The 7,256-nt window shown below is 37.9% G+C and overlaps 1 long non-coding RNA gene across 1 annotated transcript; it reads right to left on the reverse strand.

Moving 5' to 3' along the window:
• Positions 1–4,141: 4,141 nt before the first annotated feature.
• On the reverse strand, positions 4,142–4,781 carry LOC147605734 (uncharacterized). The gene is made up of 3 exons (XR_015265194.1): positions 4,657–4,781; positions 4,567–4,619; positions 4,142–4,361 (listed from the first exon to the last, which is right to left on the reverse strand). It is a non-coding gene; the product is annotated as an uncharacterized LOC147605734 (long non-coding RNA).
• Between the last annotated feature and the right edge of the window lie 2,475 nt (positions 4,782–7,256).

Here is a 7,256-nt window from a genome sequence, read left to right on the forward strand (position 1 = left end):
AAATCGACTCCCATGTGGAAATGAAATTTATCAACCTTCTCTCTAAACAATGCCTTAGTGAAGATGTTTGAAACCTGGTCCTATCTGTATGTAACAAGTCTATTTACCCCCTTCCAAGACTTTCTCCCCATCCACTTCTATGTGTCAAATTGTCACAATACATACATGACCATTGGATTTCTAATGGCTGGGATGGCCAACTCTACTAATAACCCACATAACTAACCAGACTCACAAGTTGCTATGGCTGCTCCTCTCTACACTCAGTTTCTATCAAAGATAATGCAATGTTGTTTCTTCGATGATAATGTGATGGTTACACTACTAAGACTGAATACATATCATGATGTGGATATGCAATCCTGTGTACTACATGCCCCATCAACAACTATGAATAACCATGTAAGCTAAGCTCACCAAATAACTTGTAACGACTGTAATAGTTTTGAATACATGCGCCTCCTCTCTTGTGTGGGGTGTGGGCAAGCTATTTGATTTTCCAATGAAGCTCCAAAGGCTTTGTGTTGTTGATAGCCCACAAGTGTATGGCTCTCAAAGGCTTGTGTACAAGTTATGAAGGTGTTGTGGCAATTTCTTTGTGTGCACATGCCTTGGTGGTCTCTACACAAAGCTCTTGCCTACATGATATTCTACACAAAGTTCTTGCCGACATGATTTTATTCTCAAAATCAATGATGGTGAATTATCCTCTAGCCTAGGATTGAAGGGAAAAGTGAGTTGTGTGCATAGTGTGTAAGTATACCAAGGATGTTGTGTGAAGAACCATATGTACATAAAATAATCAAGGGGAGAATGTTATATGTACACAGATAATCATGCGAAGGATTATTTGAGGGAGTATTTTTTTCCTCCAATTGTGTGGACCGGATGGGAGGACTGCATGTGCGTTACTCCACCAACTTGCTTGCACACACAAGTTCAAGTTGAGGCAAAGGCATGATGCCAAGAGGAGACAAATGCTCAAAAGACCTTGCCTTTATTTAAACGGATTGATTTCCTCATAAATAGTTACAATCTAGAGCAATGGGCTCTAGCCCGAGCAGTCACACTCAAGCCTCCCAAAAGTGAGGACATGGGGTTGAATCTACCCAAGGCATCTAATTCTCTCACATGTTAAAAAAAGGTTTATTGTAAAGGTTGTCTTTATAAGCATGAAATGGTTTTGTGTGTGTGTGTATATCACACATGCATAACTTTGAATTGATTAGCTTAAGGGCATAATCTTGAATATTATTTCGAAGTGAAAGATTAGGTTAGATTGTTATCATTTATTATTGTTATTAATTGAAATTATTGTTGGTAGTGCCAATAATTATTATTTATTATTGGTGGGGACCTTTCTTTACACGAGAGCTATGCTAAAAAGGGCAAAAAAATGTTTGTTGGTGCTAAAAATGGACTTCTTGTCCACGTAGACGAAAGGCCGAGGCCAGAACTGCAAAAAAATATAGAAAAAGTTGCAAATAATATCTGAATGCCGGCCACCTGGACATCTGACCAGCCACGTGTGCGGAGGCCAAGCCCAATTTTAATATAATATATATAATCTCAACTACAAGTATCAATATCTCAGCGAGATATTTACAGAAAAACAATTAAATAACTAATTGGGAAAATGCCTCATTTCAAATACTAATTACTGGAAAAAAATACTAATTACTACTTTTTTTAATTCGCCTTTTTTTCGGAATAATTTTTCTTAAAAATAATTTTAGTTGTAACCGCTTTCTGCTTTTACGGAGGTCGGTTCTGTCCGTTAAATAAGGGGCAAAAAAAAAGGCAAAAAAGTGGGAAAAAAAATTTGCTATATAAATTCAGCCCGCAATTTCCCTTGCATGATTCTTTGCACTTTTTCTTTTATTTTTTTGTTTTTCTGTTTTTCTTCCCTGCTCATCGCCATAGCCAGAAAGCTTCCTCCCTGCGGTATACTATGGACACACAGAGGCCTTTCTCTGCCGCAGAGGAAACCGCTGCTCCCTGCGGCGGCAGCGGCAGCGGCGGCGGCGCACCTTGCCCCCACCATAGCTACAAGCTTGAAGTTTTCCCATGCCTTCATAGCCAGGTTATGAAGGTCCGCGCCGAAGACGAACACCTCGCCAAGGCCATGGAGATGGTGCCATTGCGCTTTCCCTCCCACATGAGGGACTGCTGCTCTTCTTCTTCCAGGCCCTCCCCTCTCGGTCTGCGCGCAGGAAACCAAGGCGTTCCGTTATGGGACTCTGTGCAGTGAAAAACATTAGGCTTTCAGGTCTTGCTACGGCGTTACGAATCGGCACAGGTTACCACCACAGCATTGAAGGTCTGGCTATGGCGATTCAAACAGTGAAAATTTAGGGTTTTCATGGTTATGGCGCTGGAATCGGTGTTACACTACAAGGCTCTTGAGTGTAGGGTTTTCCAGTATACAAGGTCTGGTTATGGTGCCTTCTTGCTGTTTCCCTCATCTGGTTTAGGTGTAGATGTAGCAATAGTTCCACCACTCTCTCTGTGGAGGCACTAATTAGTCGGATTACCGTAGATCTTCGCTTAATCAAGCCTGCTTAACCATCTAGATGATGATGAGAAGCTTAGCTGTACATTTCGGCGTTTGAATTTAGTTTTTTTTTTGCAGGAAAAGTTAGTTTTTAGGAATAGTTTGTGTACAGTTTGATTTTTTTAAACCAATTAATGAGTTATTTGTTTATGTATTTGGGCTCAGTTTGTTTAGTTAATTGTGTTAAATTCGGGTAATTAATTTATGTTGTTGATATTATGATTTATGCCGCACTGTGTATTGCCTAGGATGCTATACCCCTTTAATTTACTGATATATAAGGATGATTTTTTAAAATTCAGTCTTTTATGTACCTTTTTTTCCTCTGATATTTATTTAGTCTTTTTCAAAAAAGAAAAGAAAAGAAATCGCAGTCCTTAATTAATTGATCTTTTTAGATATTTTTGGAGTTAATTGCATAATTACATTCTTTAACACCTAACAAACTGGCTTTTTCCTTTAAAAAGGTGGTTTTTTTCTTCTCAAGGTGTGATTTTACCTAGGAAGATATGCTCCTCTAATATATAAATAAATTTTATTGCCTAGGATAGTGAAATTATATGATTTAACACCTAGGATGATTTACCACTCAATTGTGTATTGCCTAGGATGGTGTGCCCCTTTAATTTACTGAAATTTTAGGATGATTTTTCGAATTTGCAGTCCTTAAAAAATCAAGCCTGCACAAGTAAAGGTGTGGTCCATAAATGAACGGTCAAATGCATGTCAAAAAAAAACACACACAACATTATTATATATTAAAAAAACACACAACATTATTATATATTATATGTATAAAATCAAGTTAATTATGCCTCAACAATCTAAATTTGTAAAATCCGAGTTCTCAAAGCTGATGATGAAAGTTGATTCCAAAAATGAAAAGGATACTTGATTAATCCATTTCATGTCTTATAACCTTTAGATATGACTCTCCAATAAAACAAATTCGCTTTGTGGAAACCACATAGTTGATAGTTTTTATAATGTAGACAAACCATTATAGTTCAATAGTTTTTTGCTACCATTGTTTCATAAACTCTTTTGCTACCATTGTTTCATAAACTCACAAGTTTCTACTTATTTTTTTGAGACAAGTTTGATACTTGAAAGGATGTTCTAAGAGTTGTATATTGTTATTGATAATATACTCTAGAAAGTAGAGATTTAAGTCTTGCTTTGCCAACCCAAATTCTCAACTTATTGGTTCGCACTCTCTTTGCAGAGAGATTGTGTGTGTGCGTGCGCGCGTGTGTGTGCGTTTTGTTATTGATGATATTATATTAGAAAACTCTAGAAAGTAGAGATTTAAGTCTTGCTTTGCCAACCCAAATTCTCAACTTTAGTGGCTTCCACTCTCTTGGCAGAGAGATTGTGTGTGTGTTTTTTGGGGTCTCTCTCTCTCTCTTCCCCCCCCAAACACATGCATGCACGCACACACATACCCACTTAAGATGGATCAGGGTGGGCAAGTGTGAGATGGATCAATCATCAGAGTCAAGAGAATCTTTTTTGCTAAGATATAAGATGGATCAATCATCAAAGTCAAGAGAATCTTTTTTGCTAAGAGAGATAAGATTGTCTACATAAGGCATGCAATAAGCAAGGAACATCTACCCCGCCCATTGTAATTAGGGCTCAAGACATGTGCCCTAACAACATCAACTTAAGACGGTTAGTGAATTGGGCAGCCTCAGTTGGCATGGCAAAGTGCCTAAGCTTCTGGTTGCATTCTCTTGGCTTCCTCGAGCATCGACTTGAAAAGAACCGATGACAGGTACCGCTCACCAAAGCTAGGAAACACCACCTGCATATCATAAGACATTACCGATTATGTTTATTTACAATCACAGAAAACATTTATGTCTGATGATGTTGTCATACTAACAAGTGTTTTGATCGTGGGAACCTTGAACCACCAAAAAAGGGGAAGAGAGGAGGGGGTTTAATTTGATCAAAACACCTGTTAATACAGGCTTGAATGTATCCAAAATCTAGAAGACTATACATACCCTCATAAAAGACTATACATAGCCTCATAAGATTGGATTATATCCAAGATTAGCTGCAGACAAAACTAAGGCTGGATACATGCAATGTACCCGCGCTGTCAGCACTCAAAATCATTGGGAAACATGGGGCGTTGAAACTTTGTGATGGCAGGGTTTGTTTACACAAAAGGTCCTCTGCTCTGCAGTCTACTCTTACAACCACCACGGCTGTATGGTGTTGGATAAATGTAATCCCAACTCCTTAGTCCAATTTAATATGCGGTTGATAGGCTAGTGGTCAGTGGTTGGTGTGTAAAGCCTACAAATGGTTGGTGCATGTTGTTCATGCAACTCATGCAACTAAAAATAGGGTAGAGGAGTCTCTAAATAAGGTACAAGTCGTGATCAAGTGGTTATGTAAGTTTGATTCATGTCTAATCGTAATTAGTGTCTTCTTGTCTTAATCTCATATCAATTTTCTACATATACCAATTTTTGTCCCTCATATTCATGATGTTTTGTACAATCTTTGATCCACCTTGAGTATGTTTTGATCAATCTTCATAGCTTAGTTATCATATCTAACATTTGGTATCAGAGCTCAATTAGGTTTAGTTTATTAGCAAAAATCCTAATCAATTTCTTAATCACCATAGCCAGTTTTTCTCTGTTTGAACCACATGCTGTAGATTGCTTCCGTGCTTGCACCTGAGGGGATGAAACCCTAATATTTTGACATAGCCTTGTTGCCTTGGTCCCACGCATGCTACAATTCGAAGGTCTCACGTCAATTTCAACGAAGCTCAGCGAATTCGTCATCGCCATCAGCGCAGCTGTTTTCTGTTCAGCACAACAATTCGCCGTGGTCTCTTCGAATTGGCTCAATTCCTTTGAGGTGATTCAAGTCTATTAAGTGAAGAGTCAGCATACAAAATTTGGAGGCATATGGTGCACTGTAGCAGCTGCACGCATCGTTTTTTCAATCGTCGATTTTCTGCAGTTTCTGCTCCAACTACATGGTGATACTTATTTTGATTTATATTGATGATATTTTTGTTATTTGGGCTTAAGTCATCTATGTGAGCAAGTTTTCAACATCAATCATCATATTTCATCATCATGAGTTCCAAATTCCCCGACAAATTCAACGGAACTGGGTTCCATACCTGGCAAATCAAAGTGAAGGACTACCTCACGAAGAAAAATCTGTGGGGAGTACGGTCAAGCCACTTACTGAAGATAAAGCAGGTATTTCTGTTGCAGTTACAAGAGCTACAACGGCTGCACTTCAAGCAAAAGATGAGCAAGCACTTGGTATTATCATTACTGCTTTAGAAGATGATTTTATTCATTATATTGACGATGTTGAGTCAGCTATGAAAGCTTGGGAATTACTAGAACGTACTTTTGGTACAAAGGCAAAGCATTCCAAGGTCAGTTTGAAGATGCAACTCTTTGATCTAACCATGTAGAGTAATGAAAATTTAGCAGCTTTGATTAACAGGTTGAAGAGCTTAATGACACAATTGGTTTATGTTAAATCTCTTGTTCCTGAAGAAGATGCTATTACTATCTTGCTTAAAAGCTTACCTTTAAGCTTTAGACAAATTGTGACGGTACTTAAAGAGAAGGAGCCAGTCCCTTCTTTGGAAACTATCATAAATTCTTTGCAGGAAGAAGACAAGAAGATTACAAAGGATGTGATAGATCCTTATGCATATACTGTTACTACTACGACATCGGCAAAGAAGAAGTGTACTATTTGTGGTCATACAAATCATCTTACTAAGAATTGTTTCTCCAAACATCCTTGTGAGTATTGTGGAAAGACGAATCATCCATCCTCAAAGTGCTACCAAAAAGATCAAAAGCAAGCAAAGGCACATGTGGTTGAAGAAGTCAACCAACAAGAAGAAACAAATCTTTGTTCTAGTCTCAGTATAAAAGATGTAGATGATGAGTATGCATTTTAAATTATGTCATGTATGTGGTTGAGTCAAGACTTATGTTGTTCCAACTTGACGAGTTGTAGAGGAGAGTACACTACCCTATGTTGTTGTTAAGGGGGGACTCTTACTCATTGTGTCAAGGAGGTTTGTTAGACTTGATTCATGTTTTGTAAGAAGTTGGTCTTAAGGGGGGATTGTTGGATAAATATAATCCCAACTCCTTAGTCCAATTTAATATGTGGTTGATAGGCTAGTGGTCAGTGGTTGGTATGTAAAGCCTACAAATGGTTGGTGCATGTTGTTCATGCAACTAAAAATAGGGTAGAGAAGTCTCTAAATAAGGTACAAGTCGTGATCAAGTGGTTAAGTAAGTTTGGTTCATGTCTAATCATAATTAGTGTCTTGTGTTAATCTCATATCAATTTTCTGCATATACCAATTTTTGTCCCTCATATTCAATATGTTTTATACAATCTTTGATCCACCTTGAGTATGTTTTGATCAATCTTCATAGCTTAGTTATCATATCTAACATATGGGGTCTTCTCCTGAGCGGCGCAGTGAATTGCACACCTGTCCCTTCCTGCCTACCCATGTGGTGGGCTGGGCAGAGGTCTAGTGTTCACAGAAAACATTTTTCTCAACAAATCGCAAAACTTACAGCTTTAAAAAAACAAGGGTTTTAAAAAAAAGGAGAGAATTTGCAAATTTTTGAGCTAAAACATAACTAAAATGCCTTACATTTTGTAGATTTTTCAAAAG

This window comes from Cibotium barometz, chromosome 59 (assembly GCF_041138505.1).
Source record: "Cibotium barometz isolate CiBa-2024 chromosome 59, ASM4113850v1, whole genome shotgun sequence".
Lineage (NCBI taxonomy): Eukaryota > Viridiplantae > Streptophyta > Polypodiopsida > Cyatheales > Cibotiaceae > Cibotium > Cibotium barometz.